Raw genomic sequence first — 23,611 nt, 5'->3', positions numbered from 1 at the left:
ACTTTCTAAAAAAAAAAAAATATATATATATATATATGCCCTAGCTCAACCCCAAGCTATGGGCTGGCTGCAGGGATTTCTGGGTGAGGGTCTCCAGCCTGGGTCATATTGGAGGGCAGGCTAGATATTTGTAATGGTCTCTTCTGGCTTTAAAATCTATTGAGTCCCATCTTACCCCCTCTGTGGAGGATGAAGCAGATCCTCATGTTTTCTGGGAGCAGACCCCTGGGTACGGGGCAGGGGGGAATGGGAGCTGAGATGCTGTCACCTCCGTGGAACAAGCTGATAAGCTGAGGAAGGGGGGTCAGGTGGAGAGAGTTTGGGAATCCTGGATTCAATTCACTGTCCTGCCACAGATCCCTTAGTCTTCCTGTGCCTCAGTTCTGCATCTCTGCAATGGGCATAACAGCCCAGCTGTAAGTGCGAGGATAAATACATTATAAGTGCTCAGATCTTAGGGCGACGGGGCCGTATAAGTACCTAGGATTGGGGATAACAGTACGCTGCTTCTCTGCACTGTAGCAGAGAATCTGGCCCATGGGGTCTTTCGGACGGGGGGAGACCCCCAGAAGAGCCAGTAGTTGGGGCACCCCCCTGGGATGTGAAAGACCTGGGTTCAAATCCCTGTGTTGCCTGCTCTGTAGCTCGGTGACTTGACCCCAGGTTTTCCCTATGCAATGCGAGTGTCCCGAGCACCGGGATATGGGCTATAGTCCAGCTGTGGGCGTTTTCCCTCTCTCTGGCTTTGCTCAGCAATTCCATCCTGGGCCCAAGGAACCTCCCCGAGGCAAGTCGAAAAAGCTACGTTTCCACCGAAAGTTGCACTGTCGGCGAATCCGTGTTTTCTGACACGGGGGCAGTAACGTTTTGTTGAAAAGCTCCCGCCCAGTTTTCATCTTTGTCCCCCTCTAGTGGCCGCTCTGCATAAGAGGTCAAGGAAGCTGTAACAGCAGCTGCACCTTAGCTCCAGGGGCATTCGCTGCTAAGGTTCATGGGTTCAAACCCGGCTGGCGGCCTAAGCAGCCCTGATCGCAAAGGCCCCTTTCCATCCAGGGCTCGCGCTGTTCCAACTGAAGGGGTAAAACGGGCGAGGAGAGGATCCCACTTCCCCCACCATGCGACAGCAGCTGAGGCCAGGACCTGGTGTGTGTGCAGGGACTGGTTCTTGGCATGGACCCGGAGCAGCTCTCTGTAGGGAGGCTGGCAGCGAGGGTGTGTGTGTGTGTGTGGGCAGGTGGATCTGATGCTGACATGATGAGGGCGGGGCACAGTCGAGAGGGGGAGGAGCATGAGTGGGGAGGGAACAGGATTTGTTGTCAGCATCCTGAGGGCAGGACGCATGGGGTCAGCATCGTTCCTGGGGGGCGGAGGCTAGGGGCTCTGCTGCAGCTGGGCCAGCCTGCCCCCCAAGAATCCCCCTGACCAGGATCCCTTTAAGGGAGCTCTCAGGACAATGGGGGGGTGGGAGGGGAGAGTGGCTTGGAAGCTGCCCCTCCCCCGCAGCTCAGAGGCCGGCCCTGGCAGCTGCCAGCTGGTGGGGTCCCTGCTGCCCATCTGTGCAATCTGGGCCCAGCTAACGAGGCCTCAGGCAGGGGTGGGGGAGGGGGAACGGACTGCATCTGAACCTGCTCTCTTCCCCCCCCCCCCCATTGATTGATTGATTGCAGGGTGGGGGGCAGAGAAATGCCGGGGCTGGGGGGAGCGGGCGGGGGGGGGGCAGAGATGCGCACGCAGACAGAGCCTCGACAGGGCTGCGCAGCCTAATGTGAGACGGGAGCCCAAAAATCCATTAGCGTCCATTATGGTGGGGGAGGGGAGCTCCCAGGGGCCTGCGGGGGGAGGGGGGGATGGTTACGAAATCCTGGCTTCTCTGCACGGCTCCGCGCTGCCCCGGCTGCTGCGCCACAGGAAGGGCGACTTTGGGGCTGTTGGGCGTCAGGACACCTGGGTTCTCATCCCGGCTGGGGGAGGGGAGTGGGGTGAGGTCTGAGCGGGGGGGGGGGGGGGAGTCAGGATCCCTGGGTTCTGTCCCTGGCTGGGGCGGGGAGTGGGGTGTAGTAGTTACAGCAAGGGGGCTGGCAGTCAGGACTGGTGGGTTCTAATCCTGGCCCTTGGGGGGAGGGTTAAAGCATGAGGGCTGGAGGTCAGAAGGACCATGGCTCTGGGATGGCAGTAGGGTTGAGTGGTTAGAGCAAGGACTGGGAGTCAGGACTGCTGGGTTCTATCCCAGCTCTATGACCATGACTCAGTCACTTCCCCTTCCTGTCCCTTGGTTTCTATTATCTGCAGTGGCTAGGAGCTCCGGTCACAGACCATGAGCCCAATGTGCTAGGTGCTGTACAAACACAGAACGAAAGATGGTCCCTTGCCCCAAGGAGCTTTCTGGAGCTGTTAAATGGGTGGGGACTTTGCCTGGAGTAAATTCTGACCCTCTGTGCTGCTGAAAACCTTCCCCAATTGCCTCAGAGCCACCATTTCCTACCCCTAGCTCTTCTGCTGTCAAACCCTGACCCACTGGACCTACACTCCCCACTTAAACAACCTCCCTTTGCCAGCGTGCCCCCTGTGCACCCTGCCTCCTCACTGCTAGGATAATGGCAGCAAGCCCTAGCTTTTATATAGCCCTTTTCATCAGCAGGTCTCCAACTGGTCTCATGATCCCCATTTTACAGATGGGAAAACTGAGGCACTGACCGGGGACATGACTTGCCAGTCTAGTCCCACTCTAGTGCTGTGCCCACTAGATCACATTGCCTAGAAGGGCCCCACTCCTCGTGTGTGATTCCTATACGTCCCCTCCCCATTTAATCCAGCTGATCAGGAAGTACCCGGCTCTGTGGCGGGGGTCACCCAGCTGTAGGCTGGAGGCACATGCTGGTCCCTGGGGGGCTGCTTTCTGGGTCATTCATTCCCAGTGAACAGTAGCTGAAAACACAGGCAGACTTCCCTGGTGTTACTTTGCCAGGTAAGAAACTGCAGTCAGGGTTGTCATGTGGTCATGAAGGGATGGAGGAATAGGAGTGATCGAGGAGGGGAACTTGCCCCATAGTTTCAGCCCCCCCCATCCTGACACTCTCTCAGGACAGGGCCCGGGCCTGGAGAGCTGTAAAGCAGGACTGTTAAACTCCTTATTTTTTTACAATCCCTGAGATGGAAAAATATACGTGAGACTGTCCTCCCGCATCTAAACCTCTCTGAGCCTAGGGGAAGGTGCACCTTGCTGGGAATCAGGAGTTCAAATCTCAGCTCTCTAAGGTGTGGTCTCATCCATGTTGCCGTTCAGAATGGACGTGCCAAAATTACATACCCGGCTCTGCTGTCGGTCAGCACCACCATCCTCAAAATGATCCTGCCCTTCCCTGTGGAGCGGTTTGAGATCTGTGGGTGAGGAGCGCTATCTAGATGCTAGCTGGTGGTATTGTTTCTCTAATCACTAGAACACATGCCCCCAAGCCAGGAACCGAACCTGGAGATCCAGCAGCTCACTGTGGCCTAGCAGATAGTTGGATGAACTCTGCCAAGCCTGTTAGCAAGTGACAACGTGTCAATGCTAGCCCTCCTTCCTTTTGCTCACCCTGTGGGGTAACCTCCAATGTCAGGGGGTCTGGCCATGTGGGCAGGTCTCATGGTTGCGCACGGTAACATTTCTGTTGTGTTTTTTCTCCGGTTTTCTTGTCTTTTTTCTTTGTTTTAACGTGACATCCGTGGATGCAGGTGCAGTCGTGGGCCTGGCACCTCTGCTTCAGCTTCCCAGCTCTAAAACGGAGGGTAATGGGGCCACTTTTCAGAAGCGACAGGATTTGCGCTCCCAAGTCACTTGGGCGCCTTGGAAAACTTTGCCCAGTCCCTCGCTGTTTCACAGGGGTACTGGGAAGATGAATCCAGGAATGTTTGCCAAGATCCTCCAGTGAGAGCCCCATAGGACTGCCCCATAACTGGGGCTCTTAAGTGCTACAAGGGACAGAGAGGGGAAGTGACTGAGCCACTGTCACGTAGTGAGTCTTTGGCAGAGCTGGGCTAGAACTCAGGAGTGCTGACGCCTAGTCCTCGCTCTAACCACTTGACCCTACTGCCATCCCAGAGCCAGGGCTAGAATCCAGGAGTCCTGACTTGCAGGGGTTGGAAGGTGGGGGGGTAATTGAGGTCTGGGGTCACATGCTGAATGAACGGGATGAAAAGAAATATTGCAGAGATGCTCGTTCAAGGCACAGGACAGCCCATGCCCACTTCACACGGCAGGGGGAAAAATAATAAGCGATCATGTGATTGAATGCACGCTGCAGAGGCAGACGGCAGCTGAATTCAGGGGGTCCGCGCCCCCTTCGGATCTTAGCCGGTGGTTCTCGCATCAAGCGTTCAGGTGGCCGCAACCAGGGTTTGCACCAGGACCTGTAGAGCTAAGGGCTGGGAGATGCGCCAGTTTGAGCAACGTGCCAGGAGCCGGGGCTGCACCACCTCACACCCACTCCCCAGGGGGTTACGTCCACACTTACTAGGAAACTGAATGTGAGCAGGGTTCAAGCTGTTGACCCACCACGGTGACAGGCCTGGAGCCCTCAGGTCAGCGGGCCTGGAAGACCTGTCCTTTTAAGGCAGCTCCATCCATGAGATGAGTTTAGTGACTCTCAGTCTCCGCCGGCTGGCAGACGCAGCAGAGAGGTCTAGACTATCATGGGCCCTAGAAGCTGGTCTGCCCCTAGAGGGAGTCTCTGCTGCTGCTTTGAAATGCCAAGTGAAGTGGCCTCAGGTCATAGCATGGCCCAAGGGAAGCGTAGGTTCACTGTACCTCACCTGTCTCTCCTCCGTCCCTGGGTGCAACAGCTGGCTCCTGTAGCTGCATGGATGGATTTATCAGAGTGGGGTTTGTACCAGGGCATCTTAGCTGAGTTGGACCGTGGGACAAATCGCACCCCAGCAGGCTATGGTGTACGTATACCAGTGCCTAGGCTTCCGATTTGCACGTCAAGGTTAAAATCCCAGAGCGGATAAGGCGTGGGAGGGGGCTGGGGCTAGGTTTTTAACAGAGTTCGGCACCCAGCTGATCTCATTGCAAATCACCCCCACCCCAGCTACTATCTGGAATCTTCCCTCCACCCCAGGAGTGCAGCATTGGCCACCCCAAGTGCTCAAACACCATGGATCCAGGCTTGGCTTGAAAATTATGAGATCAAAATAATAATAATCAATGTGGGGTTCTTTTTGTTCGGCTTCTGAACCTTGGGGGAGCGGGGGTGTCACACTTGCAGGCTTTTCTGTTCCCCCATGAAGGCTAGAAGCTTATTTTCCTTTTTCTAAAAGGAAACCCTCAGATTCTTCCATCATGCCATGACTCCAGGGGCTGGGGCTTGAGGAAAAACAGCTGAATCTCGTGAGACTCATGATCAATTTGTGAGAGATGGCGATGCTGATGGAGTCCCAGCCTGGCACCTTAAGCACAGAGCTCCCCCTCCCCGGACATCTCCTTACAGTGGTGTCTATGAATTACACATTTAATTATCCTTCCCGGTGTTAGTAGACATTAGAGAGGAAGTGGCCAGGGTGCTAATTTGGGACTTGAGAGACAGGAGTTCAATTCCCTGCTCTGTCACTGAACTCCTATGGGACCTTCATAGATTCAAAGGCCAGATGGGATCACTGTGATCATCTGGGCTGACCTCCTGTAGAACACAGGCCATGGACTTCCCTGAATTCCACTTTGTACCAGAGCAGATCTTTTTAAAAAAAAAAATCCCATCTTGATTTAAAAATCGCCAGTGATAGAGAATCCACCACGACCCTCGGGAAGTTGTTCCAATGGTTAATTATCTTCACTGTCAAAAAGGTGCACCTTATTTCCAGTCTGAGTTTGTCTGGCTTCAATTTCCATCCATTGGATCTTGGTAGACCGTTGTCTGCTAGATTGAGGAGCCCGTTATTAATTTCTGTTCCCTGTGGAGGTTCTTATAAACTGTGATCAAGTCGCCCCTTAACCTTCTCTTTGTTAAGATAAATATATTGAGCTCCTAGAGTCTATCACTATAAGGCAGGTTTTCTAAAGGAGCACTCAAGGAAAACACGGCCACTGTGGAGAAGTTATATGAATTCTTCGCATCAGTCTTCACTGCAGAGAATATGAGGGAGATTCCCACACCCGATCCAGTCTTTTTAGGGAACAAATCTGAGGAACTGTCCCAGATTGAGATGTCAGTAGAGGAGGTCTTGGAACAAATTGATAAATTAAGCAGTAATAAGTCATCAGGACCAGAGTTCTGAAGGAAACTGCAGAACTGACGTATGTAACCTATCACTTAAATCAGCCTCTGTACCAGCTGACTGGAGGATAGGTAATATGATGACAATTTTTAAAAAAGGCTCTAGAGGTGACCCTGGCAAGTACAGGCCAGTAAGCCTACCTTCAGTACCAGGCAGATTGGTTGAAACTATAATAAAGAACAGAATTATCATAGACGTAGATGAACACAGTTTGTTGGGGAAGAGTCAACATAGCTTTTGTCAAGGGAAATCATGCCTCACCAATCTACTAGAATTTTTTGAGGGGGTCAACAAACATGTGGACAAGGGTGATCCAATGCATATAGTGTATGTGGACTTTCAGAAAGCATTTGACAAGGTTCCTTACCAGTAGGCAGTCATGGGAGAAGAGGGAAGGTCCTCTCCTGGATTAGTAACTAGTTAAAAGATAGGTAACAAAGGGAAGGAATAAATGGTCAGTTTTCAGAATGGAGAGAGGTAAATAGCAGTGTCCTCCAAGGATCTGTACTGGGACCAGTGCTGTTCAACATATTCATACATGTTCTGGAAAAAGGGATAGAGTCAGGTGGCAAAGTTTGCAGATGATACAAAATTACTCTTGTAGACTGAACTATTACAAAGGGACCTCACAGAACTGGATGACTGGGCAACAAAATGGCAGATGAATAGGTTGATCAATGCCAAGTAATGCACACTGGAAAACATAATCCCAACTATCCATACAAAATAGTGGGGTCTAAATTAGCTGTTACCACTCAAGAAAGAGATCTTGGTGTCACTGCGGATAGTTCTCTGAAAACATCTGCTCAGGGTGCAGCGGGCAGTCAAAAATGCCAACAGCATGTTAGGAACCAGTAGGGAAGGAATAGATAATAAAACAGAAAATATCATAACGCTACTACGTAAATCCATTGTACGCCCACACCTTAAATGCGTGTGCAGTTCCCGCTTGCCCCACCTCAAAAAATGTATACAAGAAATGGAAAAGTTACAGAGAAGGGCAACAGAAATGAAGCTATTGTAAAGCACGAAGGATTCTTTCTGCAAGAACCAGGCAGCACAGACAATACTAAAGAGGTTTATTCACGATACCAGAAGTCTGATAAACCAGCTTCAACTTCATGGTGTTAGTGGTCAATTATATACACGTTCTTATCGATTACATGGTACATTTTAAATCCTTTATCTATTCACTTACCAATACAGACACTGTCCCATCCAGAGAGAACAACAGTGATAATGGTCGTTACTTACATGCAGAGACACTTTAATCACTCTACTTACATCAAGGATCCTGGGGCTGCACTCTGGGCGGGCGTAGGGTGGAGGAAGAAGCGGGGGGAGGGTTCTTACAGATAGGGGGCAGGTGAGACAGAAATTTTAAAAGCAAATGTGCTGTTCTCATTGGAATTAGAACCACGAAGAGGACATCTGGCTTCCTGAGCCATCGGATGCTTACACGAGCCATTGTCCTTGAGGCTCAGGTATGTTCCGTTAGCCATTTAAATGAAAATAACCTCAAGCCTTACACTGTGGAGGAGAGATTAAAAAGCTCAGCATGGGAAAGAGGCGACTAACTGGGGTCTGAGTGGTCTATAAAATCATGAATGGCCTGGAGAAAAAGTGTTATTTACCCCATCACATAACACAAGAGCCACAGGCCACCTAATGAAATGACTAAGCAACCGATTTAAAACAAACAAAAGGCAGCACTTCACACAACGCACAGTCAGTCTGGGGAACCCATTGCCAGGGGGTGTTGTGAAGGCCAAAACTACAATGGCATTCAGAGAAAAGAATTCGATAAGTTGATGGAGGTTAGTGCCAACAGTGGCTATTAGCCAAGATGATCAGGGATACGCTGCCTTGCTCTGGGTGTCCCGAAGACTCTAACTGTTAGATTCTGGAACGGGACAGTAAGGGATGGATCGCTTGATGATTGATGGTCCTGTTCTGTTCATTCCCTCTGAAGCACCTTGCCTTGGCCACTGTCGGAAGACAGGACACTGGGCTAGAGAGACCATCGGTCTGACCCATTGTGGCCGTTCTTATGTTATGCTAATCAGTCTCCTGGCTCGTCTCTGAATCCTCTCAGTTTATCAACATCATTCTTGAACCGAGGACACCAGCACCAGACACTGTATCCCAGCAGCGGACACACCGCTGCCAAACGCAGAGGGAAAATAACCTCTCTTCTCCTATTCGAGATTCCCCATGCACGCCAGGATCGCATTAGCTCTTTTGGCCACCGTGTCGCTCTGAGAGCTCAGGTTCATCTGATTATCCACCATGACCCTCAAGAGTTTTTCAATCACTGCTTCCCAGGGTAGAGTCTCCCATTGTGTAAGTGTGGCCTGCATTCTTTCTTCCTAGCCGTGTACGTTTACATGTAGCCATATTAAAATGCACATTGTTTGCTTGCATCCAGATCACTCTGTCAGCGACCTGTCTTCATCATTATTTTCCACCCTCGCAATCTTTGCGTCATCTGCAAACTTTGTCAGTGATGACTTTGTTTTCATCCAGGACTTCCTTGGGCAAATCACTTAGGCCAGATACTCAAAGGTATTTAGGAACCAACTCCCATTGGCCTAAATATCTTTGAAGACCTGGTGTCTGAAGTCCCCTTCTGTTCCATGCAGATAATACTAACCTAGGAGTGTGTGGGAAGATAAATACATCAAAGATTGTGAGGCACTCAGCCGATGGAGTAAGTGAGGGCCAGGTAAGCATCTGCGATTGGTGTGAATTGCTCTGTACACAAAGGCTGAGTGTTACGATTCTCGCGGAGGTGAGAAGGACTCCACCTGTCTCATTCACGATCTGTGCTCCACTTGCCTTGTCAGTTTCACGTTCTGTCTCTGAGTCAGTTTCCTGGGTCTGATCATGGGCCCTTGTTAGCCACCCACAGCTCAGCCCTCAAACTGCGCCGCAATCTTCCTCTCTTTAAACTTCCCGCAAGCGCCTTGTGTTTTCCCGTTGCTGCTGAAATCACCAGCTTTTAATGTCCAAAGGCTTTTTATTGTGATGAGTCCAGTAGGTAGTTACCAGGGAAGCTGGTGTTCAATAAATCCTGCATGCGTGAGCTGCCTGGATCATCGCTGGGAAGGGAGCAGTTCACTTTCTCCTGGCTCTGATGCTACTTCAGCCGCTAGAGGGAGGCCAAGTTGTAGTGCTCAGGGGAGCCGGCTTTCCAATAACACCGCCCTTCCTTCCGAGAAGTGTCTGAGTTTCACTCCGCATCATTTGCATGCACATAAAGGGGCCTTGTCAACATAATAAGAAAGCAATTAATTTCACAGGCGAACCCTTCTTCACGGGCATTTAAAAATGCTCGGCGGATTTAATCACACGGCGGGAGAATTATATAGCAGAACAGGTGATAAATAATAGATCGTAACAATGGAGGTGATAAATAGTGGGCCGGCTCTGCTTTCGGTTACATCCGTACATCTCCTGGGTGACTCCACCAAAGGCAGGATCTGTCCCCACAGATGTGCAGAAGGCTCTAGTGAGACTGTGCGCTTCTGTAGCAACTTCCAGCAGTCGAGGCTTTCTAGACCACAGCCTGGAGTTGAGCAGGGCTGCCCAGGACAGTGCCTTTCACAGGACAATCTGCAACCAGCTGAAGCAGGTTCGCTGCTCCGCTGCGCCACCAAGTCAGGTGACGGTCCACAAAGGCTCTCTAAATACCCTCTGACTTAGGGGATTAGGAGCCTGTGAATTCAAGCGTTACCTCTTCTGCTGACTGCTTCTCATGTCTCTCTGAGCACCTCGCAGCTCTCACTGTCCTGCAAAGCTTCAGACCCCTCCTTAAGGGGGCAGGCAACGATCCTTTCCCACCCCCAGCCTCTTCCCAGATCAGGTGAGAGACTACAGAGGACCACTTCTGGTAGAGCTCCAATAGAGGCCTGGTTGTTAATGTGGTAGATTCAAGACCCTGCCGTTTAGCGGCACTGCCTTCAGAATCAATGTGAAATCCACCCACACCTGGTTAATTAATTATTATAATTTTTTGTAACTAGGCAACCCCTAGAGAGGAAGGATGGTGCTGGACCAGCTTGCAAGGAGAGCTGGCTTCAATTCTTGGCTCTTCCACCCACTTCCCGGCAAGTCACAGCTCTGTGCCTCAGTTTCCTTCGTCTGTAGAAATCGTTTTCTCACTTCTGTTTAGAGGGTATGTTCATTGGGGCCAGGACTGCCTTTTAGCACATGTACGTGCAGCGCCTAGCACGGCGACAGAGGTGACGGGGGGGGAGCATGTGGGGTCATGTGCCTATGACTCATCCATGCCTAGGATAGCCTACCTGAAAATGCCAAGGTCAGGGCAGGCTGCAAAAGGAGAGCAGATTCTCCCAAACTGGCAGCTAACACTGTGGTTAGATTCACCAACCAGGCACAAACGGGGCTTCTGATCCCCCACACTGGGTCTCAAGAAGCTAAAAAACAAGAAGTTACGCAGCCCCCTTTCGTGCATTTCAGTCTCTGGCCCCCAATTAGCAACTAGGTCCAGTAAAGAGAGAAGTTATTAAAACCCTATTCCCTTTACCAAAAATGTTCTCCTGACCCCCGAAAGGTCAGCCCCATTGACAGATCAATACAAGTTTGGATCCTACCCAAAATACCGCACTGCCTTTAGTTTAGTTTAGTTTAAAGGGTAAGAAACAAATGAGAAGAGAAATGTTAAATGGTCAAAGCAATCAGATATATACAAATGGCTTTAAAGTCCATATATATCCGATTCTCAGCAGAGTTGTGGAGTCTGTGGGCTTGTACAGTTCCTCTGGTGTACATCCAGTGCCGGGACGGGGCTCAGTCCTTTATTTCACAGCTTCAGTTGTAGATGAGTTGATCCAGAGATAGGAAGCAGGAATGAAGACAAGATGAAGATGGTGCACCTGCATTTCATAGTTTCTGCCATGAGGCTTCTATCCACAGGCCCATTAAGCAGGCTTAGTGCTGCTGCCGTCCTGTCTGAGGGTGTCAGAAACCCCGCACAAGTGTGAAATGCAAATACACCAGACATATTTAGACCTCATCATACAAAACTGGTACATACCTAGAAACAATATTATCAGACTTAGCAAATTCTAACCTTTGCAGTCATACCCAACCAAGTGTATCTTATAAGATTCCTTGTAAGTTTGCAACATTGATATCAGTTATATTCTAAATGATCACGTCTATTCCAGACAGCGTCACACTGACGCGCCTCCCCCACCCCCCAATTTGCTGCTTAGCTTGTACTGAGCATGCTCAGTAATACTGCTGAAGCCAGCTGCTCACACCGTGCCCCTCCACTCTCTGCAGGTATGGGTTGTCTGATCTCGGTTGTGGCCTGTAGGTGCTTGCCATAAATAACGTAGTGGACTTTAAGCCCAGAAGGGACCATAGTGACCATAATTTGTATCTGTTTTGTGAAACCCTTGCTACTGTTCCGTACTACTTTAAGTACTATCATCAGCATCAGAGGAAGCCAGGACGCCTGGGTTCTGTTCCCAGTTACAAGGTCTAGAGGAATGTGAGCACAGATCCCTGGATCTGGGAAGGAAGCATGGGCCAGTGGGCACAGCAGGGAGTCAGGAGTCCTGGGGATTTGCTGTCCAGCCATAGGCAAGTCACTGCCTCGGTTTCCCTCTCTGCAGACGAGGGATAAGAATCCTTGGCCGCATGGAGCTGGGGAGGTTTTGTGGGTGAACGCTCAAGAAGGATTGTGTGAGTTCCAAAGGGATGTGCTGCAGCTTTCTCATAAGGGGCTCTTGAAAATCAGTACCACCGCGCTCGGCGCTGTACTTGACAGCCCGTCTGTCTCATCTGCCTACTTCTTTTCTGTACTACAGGGTTCCCGCCATGTGCTGGGTGCTGTCCACACCTGCAGAAAGCTGCCTCTCTGCCCCACAGAGCTCCTGATCTAATCTTAATCTGCCTCTGGCCAGGCATTTATGCCACACTTATCCTTGGGCTCCCTGAGACCCAGGCTGGCTGGAATCCCTCCCTGGCAGGGGAGCGGGGGGAAGATGTTTATTTGCTTTTTAAAAAAAAAACACTTTCCATGGGAATTTCCATGGGAAATAAGAACGTACTGGAAGTGTTGCCCCAATACTTTATTCACCCTCTGCGTCCGGCCATCCGTCTGTGGGCGGCATGCGAGGAGGCATAGGCCTGGATGTTTAGTAGCCGGAGGGTTTGGCGCCAGAAACCAAGATGAACCAGGGCCTTCAGTCCAAGGTGATGTGGCCAGGCAGGCCCTGGAGGCCGATGACGTTTGTTACTAGGAGCGGAGCTGTCGCCTTAGCTGACGCGGCACATGGGCAGAGGTCATTTGATCTGTGACCGTCTATACTACTGTGTGGACATTTGGTTCAGGGCGTTCTACAATAAGATCTAGGGCAGTGGCTGCCCATGGCAGGGCAGGGCCACCGGAGGCAGGGAAATGCCGGGAGGTTTGGTGCGCAGCACTCCGGTGTGAGCGCAGAAATCAACATAAACCTGAGTTTCAGCCCACATCCAGGACCACCAAAAGAAGTGGGAGCTCAGGCTAGGTTTTGAGGCACCCGAAGTACCTTGCTAGGGGACTGTCAGAGGGGGTACCTCCAACCGGGGACGGGCTGAAAGAACTGATATGTGGCCATTAATATATGTTGTTCCATCCCTATGTGGAACATCGTTTCTCATTCTTGGCTCCCAATTGCTCTGGGGGGTTCCCCAATTCCCTGGGCTACTGGGTCATCCCGAGAGGCTGAGCTGATCTCGGATTATGGTGGTGGTAAGGAAATGGGGCTGGGGGAGGTAGGGCTGCGTTACCTGCGTCTGCTTTCATGACGAAGGCTTGAGTTGGACTGGGGTACGCCAAGATAGGAGCGGGAATGAAAGGCAGTTCTGAGCTGTTCAAAGGCTGCCCTCGGGGCCGGCTGGGCAATGGAATGGCTGCTCCCTCCGTGTCCTCACTGGGCCGCTGACCACAAAAGGCTGGGGTGGTCTGTGCAGACTGTCAAGAATCGGGGCACGGGTGGTCGGGTTCAGTGGTTAGAGCCATAGGCGGTTGGGCCTGAGGGGGGTCGAGCCAGAGTGAATAGCCAAGAACTGTAGCCAAGGGTCAAGCCAGGCACTGGAGGGCAGGGCAGGGAGGCAGGGAACAAGGCAAAGTCTGTCTCTGCAGCAGCCTTGTTGCACAAACAGCTTCCTGGTTCTCCTGCCAGTCTTAAATGGTAGGTCTGAGCCAATCAGAGGTCATGGGAGGGCTGCCAGTCATCTCTGCCATGGGCGGCACTTCCTGGTCTCCCAGGATGGGTGATGCATTGACGGTAGTGCGGGGTGGCAGTGTGGAGGCACTGACTGCCTGTGGACACGGGTTCAAGTCCCACGAATCCTCCCCCCTTGCAAAGAAAGGCAGCCCAAGGGCTGGAAGTCAAAGGCAGTCAAGCTCAATTTAGAAATCAGACAGGTGTCTGTTCAAAGTGAGAGTGATTAGCCAGGGGAACAATCTGCCAGGGAGAGCAGTGGATTCTCCATCCCTTAATGCCTTCAGATGAAGGCTGGCTGCCTTTCCATCAGATGCTTTGGCAAAACAGAAGTTCTTGAGCTCAACATGTGGGTAACTGGTTGAAATCCTCTGGCCTGTGATTATACAGCAGGTCAGAGTGATGGATCTAATGGTCTCTTCTGGCCATAAAATCCAGGAATCTCAGCTTTCATTATCAAAAATAAGTTTCTAGCCTCTTGGTGGTGGAGAAAAGATGGCAAATATGGCCCCTGAAGGCTCAGAAGGCAAATACAAAGAACCCAAATCCCTCATTTATTATTTCTCTTCATCTCATGATTTCTAAGCCAATCTCATGATTTTTGTGGGCTGATTCATGATGCTGGGGTTGGCAGAATGGGTCAAAGGCACTTTCCACTGTAGATCGGCAAAGGGGCGGGGCAGAGCTGTCAACAGCGGGTAGGAAAAATGATTATTCATGAGAACGGTAGGAAAAGTGAAAATCGGTTTTGTCCGAGGAGCCATTTTTCGTTTTTTCAAAGCTTTTCATACAAGTTTTCTTTCCCTTCGCCTCCTTTTTTCATTTTGTCCCTGGAAAAGGGGAGGGGAATGAAAACGGAACATTTAAAATAGAATTGTGAACGTTTGCAGTTGACAGGGGCCAGTTTTCCCTCCCTCCCCCCAATATTTTTATTCAGAGAAGTTCACGCAGCTTTTGTCTTGCCTGTTGGCTAGTGATCAGGAGAGGAATCCAGGACCCTTAGGTTCTGTTCCTTGCTAGGGGAGGGAATGTGGTTGAGTGACCGGAACAGAGAGATTCCTTGCTTTAGGAAAGGCGTGGCCACAGCCGGGGGTCAGGACTCCTGGGTTCTAGGACTTGCACCCACAGGCAAGCCACTTCCTTGCTTTTGTTCCTCAGTTTCCCTGTCTGCAAACCAGGAATCGCAGCACCTGGTCTCTCCCGGGGGAGTAGGTTTCGTCAGCAAACGCCGGAGAAGGGCTGGGTGAGTTCTGGGATTTGGAAAGGCTTTCAGGCAGATGGATGCCATTTCCAAGCTGGTGCCGTTGGGAGACGATGGTCTCTGGAGATGCAGGATTGATTGTTAAGGGACCATTTTTCCAAAGATCTCCATGAGGCCCTTTTCCCTCGAGGAACCTTTTTGGCCTCTCATCTGGCTGGGCAATCCTCTGGTTTCTAAAGGCCTTGTTCTCTGTCCCTGCTCCCTGTTGGGTAACAGAAAGGGCAGCTTTAAGCCCCCTTTGCACTCCCTGTATTCTGGGGCCCGCTGCAGGGGCTTTGGGGTCAGCTGGAGCAGCCTCAGGGCTGCTCTAAATTACACTCAGCCGCCCATGGAAGCAGAGAAGAGCCGTAGTGCAGTGTGCTCTGGCCACAGCCCTGATCGTGCCATGTCCACATGGACGGGGCGCTCCCCTCTGCGGGGAGAGAGGGGGCAGCCGGGGGGCAGGATTGTCAATGAGTTTGTGCAGATCACCCAAGGTAACTGTGTGTGCAAGTGTCTCTCCCGGCTCCACCACTGATGGACAGCTCCCCTCGATTGTTTAAACCAGTCCGATTGTAAGGCTGCACTTTCCACTTTAAACAGCTGATGAATAAATAATGCACAGCACTTACCTTAATAAAATACCGGCCATCCTTTGAGGGTGGCTCTCCTGCCGTGGGCACGGTGCCAGCATCGCCAAAGCAAGTTGGGGGCTGAGCTTGGTTGAAAATCTGGCCCAGAGCTCCTTTGTAAACGTGGTTGCTGGACCACGATTCTGGGTGATTTACATTCCTGCGGCGTATTTCATCCCAAAGCTCTTGAACAAATCTAGGCCTTGCTCCTGCAGTGGGGCTGAGCACCTGGAATGCCTGTGAGCATCCTGATAATTGGGTAGTGCTCAGCATTGCACAGAATTGCACCCCCATCTGAAGCTGCCGAGTTCAGCCGGGTACTGCAGCCGCTCAGCTTTCACTTTAAAAAAAAAAAAAAAAAGGGTCTTGCCTTTCTGGGTGGGAAGAAACCATTGAAAATGTGACCTGAGTGTCTGAGACAGCGACGGCCGCCTGAGTTTGCAGAGAGCCTGAGACAATTGCTCTGAGATGGGGCAAAGAACGCTGAGAATAAATGAGGCATGGAGGCTTTTCGCTCTGGCAGACAAAGGGCTAATGAGACCAAGGGCCAGAAGTTGAAGTTAGAGACATTCAGACTGGGAATAAGGTGTGAATTGTTAACGGTGAGCGTAATTAACCAGGGGAACCATGTAGCAAGGGTCATGGCAGATGCTCTGTTACTGACAATGACGTGGTGGGCGGGTGTTGTCATGACAACCCCAGTGGCGGGCTGACGTGGCACTGAGTGATGGAAGCTGGCACTGTGACGGGTGGCATTGATGTGACACGGTGGCATCGGGTGTCGACAGGCTGGCATTGCAGCGCTGTCGTGACGGCCTGGCCCTGGTGGCGGGGTGTCGTGGCACCGTGTGATGTGACACTCTCGTGAGAAGAAGGCACGGTACCAGGATGGCGTTGGTGTGGTGGGTTGCGATGGGCCAGCGTTGTCAGGACAACCTGGCCCTGGCGGCAGGGAGAGGCGGCGCCGCGAGGGGATGCTGTCCATCGCTGCGATGGGGCGACACGTCTCTCTTACGTCAGCGGCCTTGTGATGTCGCGGGGAGGCTTGCTGGACGGCTGATGCCATGTGGGACGTGTTGACCCAGCGCCTAGACAGACTGAGCCGTCCCATCGGCCAGCACACAGCAGAGAGGTCAGACACGGGGGGTTTTCCTTTTACAAACCTCCCGTAGGCGTCTAGCGCGGGTGAAAGGTGCAGAGCCTTCTAGGTCCCTTCTAAGTATGACAGGCCGGGCATCCCTGAAACCTACCTGCTTGTATGTCCTGGGGAGGGGACCCCCTTCCCTTTGGGGTCTCTGCTGAGCTTGTGGGGGGGATTTGGGAGACAGATGCCTTCCCCTGCCGCCGGGGAGTCGAGACCCCCCCCCAGTTTGTCACATGGGGCCGCACATCTCTTTAGGGGAGGCTCCCACGCATAGTGGGTCTGGGCTATGATGTGTTTGGGCAGGCGCTGATTGTAAGACCAAGGCTTACTCCTGAGACCGCGGAGCTGCCGGACGCTCCGGCCCACATCCGAGCCCCTCGGTCGTCCACCAAAGCGCTGATCCGCCAGCAGGAGAGCTGGACATCCGGAGAAGGGAGGCTTCCGCCCGGGAGCGGGAAGTGCAGGCAACCAAGGGTTAATGCAGAGCAAGGCGAGGCAGCTCCCGGTGCCCTTGCAATGGGGAAGACCTAGGCCGTGGGGCGAAGCAGATCGGACCAGCCATAGCGTTGGCTTATTAACCCAATTGCCAGCTGGACTCAGGGAGGAATTCCACCTGTGGGGCACAGCGCTGTCCAGGCAGATGATTTACAGCGTCCCCCAAAGCAGCCAGGGGTCGCTGGCATCCTAGAAAGGACAGTAAACTCCGGGAGAGATTGTTCTGCAACGCGCCATGTTTCCGGGGTTAGAGTGTGGGCTAGTGACTAAAGCACAGGCACAGGTATCAGGAAGGCAGGACTCGGTTCCTACCTAGCTCTGATCTCAGACCAGTCCCGGGCTATGCCTGAGTTTCCTGGAATTGCTAGATTGCATCAGACCCCAGACCCGTCCTGTCTCTGACAGCGGCCAGCACCAGATGCTACAGAGGAAGGCGCAAGAACAGTGCGGTAGCAGATGGTTTAGTTGGGGTTGGTCCTGCTTTGAGCAGGGGGTGGGACTAGATACCTCCTGAGGTCCCTTCCAACCCTCATCTTCTATGATTCTATGTGGGATGATCTGCCCCCGTGTTAGATCAGGTTCTGCTCTTGTTAGATTGACTTAAGCCCAGAATTGATTTAATCGACAGAAGCAAGAGGTTTTGGCATCCCTGCGTTCACTCTAGCTCTGGCTGTTCCTGTTCTCTGCAGAAATGTCCAACCCCTTTGGGAAGCTTGCTAAGGGCTCGATCTCCACGTCGTCCTGTGGCAGGGAGTTCCACAGTTCAATTACGCGTTGTGTGCAGAAGCATAGCCTTTGCGCCACTTTGAACTTCCCTCTTTCTTGTGCTCCGAGAGACAATTCTTGGGAGGGGGGAGCGCAGAAATTGTTCTTCCATGTGGGTAGCTGAGGGCATCGTTTGTATAGCGCTCAGATCCTCGAAGGGATCCGTGTGAGCACTTTGATTACACAGCGTGTTCTCCAAACACAGATCCTTCGCTGTCCTCTCCCGAGTTTTATCTGGCCTTTCTGCTACCTCCATGAGTTTGGCTGCTCATTCCGAGCTGAGCCGAAGTTTCTTGGGCTTGATCTCTTGCGAGGGTTCGTGTCTCCGCTCCCTGCCTCGGCTTCCCCATCTGTAAAATGGGGGTAATGATACCACCTTCCTTTGCACAGAGCTTTTGGGATCCACTGAGGGAAAGTGCTTTGTAGGAGCTGGGCATTTATTCTGAGCAGCCCTGTGCCAGGAATACCCCACAAACTGCCCTTTGCGTGGTGTTTTGGCTTTTAGGGCTGGGATCAAAGGCCACAGTCACCAACCGTCTGGGCCCAAAGCAAATCCTACGAGGTGCTGAGCACCCGCAACTCTCACTGGCGTCAGGGAGCGTTGCAGATGCTCAGCGCTGTTAGGATTTGGCTGTTATTTAGTGGGACTCTTCCAAACCCTCCCCCTTTCCAAAACGGGGAGATTTGGGAGGAAGCGTGGCCTAGGGGTTAGGGGTTAGGTCACTAACTTGGAACGCAAGAGATTTTGTATTAATGTAGATGGACTATATGGCCCCTAAGAGTCAAAGATGTTAACATAACCCAGACATTGTCCAACATTAGACAGTGTTAAACACGGTACACGGAGACCTCCGCCTGCTTAGAACCATGGCAAACGCACCATTCAAAATCCTTTTAACCTTGTATGAAACACAGACGAGAAGGAGAAACAGTTAAAGCGCTGGAAATGGAAAGTATTAAACACGGCTTTCGTTTTAACAACATCCTTTGTTTCCTTGCCCTTCCACTTGAGTCTTTAGGAGGAAAAAAACCCCTTGTTTGCCAGTCTCTTTGATGGTGTTAGAGATGGTAATAACGGCCCTTTTGGGGAAAAGAGAAGTGAGTTGAAATAAGCTGGAGTTGTCATTGCTGCTGTTGTCACAGTCCCGTTTCCTAAGAAGACAAGGCAAATACGCATAAAAGGGGGGAGAGCAAAGAAAAGCAAAGCTAGAAAATGCAGCTTCTGCTCTGTTGCTGACTTTCACCTGCTGGAAAAACACAGGCACAGTCTTATCAACCCCGCTGAGCCCTGGCAAACTTGTCCCAGCAGTGAGCTTTTCAAGGCATCGCTTTTAGTTTCCTCACAGGCATATTATAGCAGCGTTGCAAACTATGCTGTCTTGGCTGGCTAAACCAGGCTTTTCTTAGGCAGAAGGAAAAAGCAGAGAGGCGGGAAAGAGAAGAAAGAAGGCAGGAAAGAAAAAAGGATGCATTTTGGGGGAGAGAGAAGCCGGGGAGACAAAGTCTCGCATCCCGGAGGGTGCTCAGGATTCAGCTGGAGCTAGTGGAGGTGGCAATGTCATCTGGCTCCGGGCCACTCCAGACATCTTCCAGGATTAGGATGAAGAAGGTCCAGGATCCCAGGGAACAGTGGAGGAGGGAGGGGAACCACATTGGTGAAGCTCTCTCAATCCTCTTCTTTCAGTCAGTGTTGCGGACGCCTCCGGCTGTTTGTCTGTCCCCCCCATGTCTGGTTTTTAGAGCCCCGGAAGGGAGCATTGGGTAAAATAGCGCTTCTCCTCTTATTCTTCTGTCCACTAATTAGGTCTAATTTCCGACACACCAATTTTGGCCCATTGACTTTCAGTCTCACACTGTACTTGTTTACCGGGCGTGATCCTTACCCAGCCCTTCAGTTATGGCAGGAGGCCTTTTGGTTCAAACTCTCTCAGTCTGTGCCCTGCATGTGCACCGTTACCCCGTCAACACTACTCGGTTGTTGTGACACCTTACGGACGGACGCTGGCTTTCCACCGTCGAGCTCGCAATGAGGGTAAAGCTGCAGGCCCGTTTATTACAGCAGTTCAAGTCCCGGCTATGCCCCAGACCCATTGGGTGACCGCAGGCCTCACTCTGCGACTCAGTTTCCCCATCTGCACAATGGGAATAACAGCCCAGGGGCCGTCGGCTATCCCTCGATACGGGAAGGAAGCCTGCAGGGGAAAGTCATTGCTGAGATTTAAGAAGGCCAAGGGGTCCAATTCGTGCTCCACAGATTTTTCCACACACGTGATAGGTTGTTGCTTGGAGAGAGACAATGGCTGGCCAGGGTGCTGTGCCCGTCCCTTCCTCTTCTGCTGTGTATCAGCCTCGTGAGTGAGGTGATTCTCTTTGAAACGGGCTGAGACTGGATACATTTTGTGACGCCATTGCGGCCTATTGCCAGCCAGCTCCTCTCAATTGGTGGGGTCAGTGCCTCCCTTCTTAAGACATACTTTCAGGGTGTCCTTGTAGCATTTCCTCTGTGGCACTGTGAGGCTAAAAGACATTAAAGGCTGCAGCCTCCTCAGATGCTATCGTGACGGGGGCCAGATAAGTACTATAGGCAGAGGGAGATTTGACTTTTATACACAGATTCACAGTTTTGCCCCAGCCTATGTCTCAGTGCTGAATTTAAGACCTTGCTCCTAGGGATAATATACCTAGCGCATCTCACCAGTAGGTCTCAAAACGCTTTACAAAGCAGGTCAGTATCATGATCCCCATTTTACACATGGGGAAACTGAGGCACGGAGTGACGTGACTTGCCCAAGGTCACCCTGCAGGCCAATGGCAGGGATGGGACTAGAGCTCTCCTGAGTCCCACGCTAGGGATCTGTCCCCTGGGCCCACCTTAAACTGCAACCAAACTCGGATCCAGCTGTCTGATCCAGGTCTTTTTAAAAAACCAAATCCCACTTTTTTCCTGGCTCTGTCTCTGTGTTGCAGGCTCGTGGCACAGAGTGGAAGTAACGTAGCACCTGGCATCGGACCCTTGCCGGCCCCACTGGGAGCCGGGAGCCTTTGCCGGAGGACCTGCTCTTTGGGAGCGCCCTGGGTGCGTCATCTAACCCAAAGCGGCTTCAAGAAGCAGCATGGCCTAGTGGCTACAGCACTGGACTGGGACTCAGGAGACCTGGCAAGTCTCTGTGCCTCAGTTTCCCTGTTTGCAAAATGGCGATAATGATACCGACCTCCTTTTGTAAAGTGCTTTGAGACTGACAGATGAAAACCACTAGATAGGAGCTAGGGATTTATCATTCGGACCAGCCACAAAACTCAGCTCCAGACCCATCTCCTCCCAGGTTTGCAAAATGTGGGTATTGGGATAGCACCGCCATAAAGACACAGGAGGGGGGTTAGTGGGGAAGTTCAGACACCCTTATCCAGATCCAAAGCTCGGAGCTGCTCATTGTTAATTTCCACAGCAGCAGCACTGATCAAACATAAGTCAGGTGCCCCTGGGGCTAGGGAGAGAGAACAATTCAGCCCGGCTTTTACGGTGTGTGGCATGGATAAAAAGAGGGGCATTCCCTCCTCCCCCAAATCACCATCTGCTTCCGGGGTTCGGGGCCTCTCTCATTTGTAACTTTAGCGAGCAAGTCTCGCTTCTCCTCGGCTGCGAACAAAGAAAAGTCCAGAGGCAGCAGAAAGTTTGAAGGAGAGGGGGAAAAAAAAAGAGAAAGAAAGGTGTAGCTCCAAAATAACTCATTGCAGAAGCTAATTTCAGACCCTCCAGTCCCCTCTCCCCATCAACCTCTGAGCTCTCTGGGGACGGGTGATGAATTTTTCATATCGACAAGAAGTTTGTGAAGGCTGGGGGAATGTTTGGGCAGTGGGTGGGTTGTTGTTTATGGCTTTTTCCCCCCTCTCCTTTCTCTCAACCACCGAATCCAATGCCCTCCAAGGAGACCCCTGTCCGCTTTGCTGATTGGCGATGCGGAGGAGTTGTCGGGGAAGGTTTGCCAGGGGGACGCGGCTTGTTGCGAGGGAAATCGGCAGAGACGCAGAGAGAAGGAGGCACACGGCTGGATGATGCCCCTGTTGTGAGGCAAAGAAGGGAAGGAGCCGTGGACTGAGGCCGCAGGGAAAGAGGACAGGACTTTCTGTAACAACAGCCAAGTTGAAGAGAAGTTTTGTCATAGGCAGGAGATGCCCTGAGGAGATTTCTTATGGGGCTGAGATTGGAGAATAAGAACGGCCAGACTGGGTCAGACCAATGGTCCATCTAACCCAGTACCCTGTGTTCTGACAGTGGCCAACACCAAGTGCTTCAGCAGGAATGAACAGAGCAGGGTAAGCGAGCTTGGAGCTCACTGGGAACTTTCCTTTGTGAGTGGATCCAAGGGGACTATAAAGCTGCAATAAAACTAGATCGGAACTTCCCCCAGAGTGAGGGCAACAGGGCAGAAGGGGAGTTTGTCAGTGTTATAAATCTTTGTCAGTTTCCCTCTCTGAGAGGCTGGAGGGGAAGTTCCAGGAGAGATTGGGAACCTTCCTTCCACTGCCAAGCAAGCAGGATCCATGCCATGCCCAGCTCAGCCAGAGGCTGCACATTTGTGGCACAGTTGTTCCGGGGCATAGCAGTGGGCTGGGAGTCAGGACTCCTGGGTTCTGATCCTAGCTTGGTGGGGGGAGTGGGATCCACTAGCTGGAGAATGGGATCTTGATTTCCTGGCAGGTGCGGCTTCCCTTTAGCTTCTTGGCTTGGTTTTTTTTCTTTCCCCTCTTCCTTTCTCCTGGTCCCCGTATCCTTTGCAGCCGTCCCACCCTCCCTGGCTGCATTGGATGAATCATGAGCCCACCACCCGCGTATGGTTTTGGCGTCAATCGTGTGAACTTTGCCTAGTCCCGCAGGTGCTTTGGTTTCCACCCAAGACGGGCAGGGTTGGGAAGCTGAGAGGTGGGTTCCGCCTACCCGGTTATTTTTTAGCACCACAGCGTGAGCCTCGCAAGCCCACCTCAGTTGACCTGGGTTCTGAGACTCGATTTGTTTGCCGTGTAGACGTACCCACTGAGACATTATTCAACCCATAGGCATAGACGTGTAGGGCCGGATCGGACCTCGTGAATTCATCAAGTCCAGCGCCCTGCACTGAGACAGCACCAAGCAAACCTAGACGGGCATCCCTAGACAGGTTTGGTCGCACTTCTCCAGCTCCAGCTGCCCAAGAACGCCAACGCGTCGCCTGGACGTCAGTGATCCAGTCCTCCAGCCCCGCGTTGAGGCACAGAGATGGGACGTGACTTGCCCGACTTCACAAAGCCAGTCGCCGACAGGGCTGGGAAGAGAATCAGGCGTCCCAGACTCCCAGCTCTAACCGCTAGGATCCACACACTTGCAGGGATGGGAACAGAACCCGGGAGTCTGGACTCCCAGAGCCCCTTCTCTAGCCAGTGGATCCCACTCCCCGCCACCGAGCCAGGATCAGAACCCAGGATCCTGACTCACTGCTCTCTCCTGGAACAACGGTGCCACAAAAGCGCAGCCTCCACGTGAACTGGGCATGGATCCAGCATGAGCTGGGCTTGCTTGGAAGTGGAGGAAGGTTCCCCAGGCCTCCTGTGGGGCCCACCTAGCATCTCAGCTGCAGTGAGCTGTGGGGCGACACAGCGCGATCAGGAGGGAGGCAGGGGAAAGGCCTGAGCAGGAACCCAGCCAGGACGTCAGAGCAAACCCCCCAACTCTTGCACCCGCGCAGCAGGACCTCGAGTCAGCAGTCAGGGCCAGGTCCTTGGTTTCATGGGACACCTGGTGCCATGCAGGGGCAGTCCACATTCCTAGGGGCACGGCCTCTGCTGGGGTGTAAATTGGCAAAGCTCC

Source organism: Emydura macquarii, unplaced genomic scaffold (assembly GCF_026122565.2).
Source record: "Emydura macquarii macquarii isolate MOO-44397 ecotype Brisbane River unplaced genomic scaffold, CSIRO-AGI_Emac_v2 contig_2994, whole genome shotgun sequence".
NCBI lineage: Eukaryota > Metazoa > Chordata > Testudines > Chelidae > Emydura > Emydura macquarii.
Note: the sequence above shows the minus strand (reverse complement) of the source record.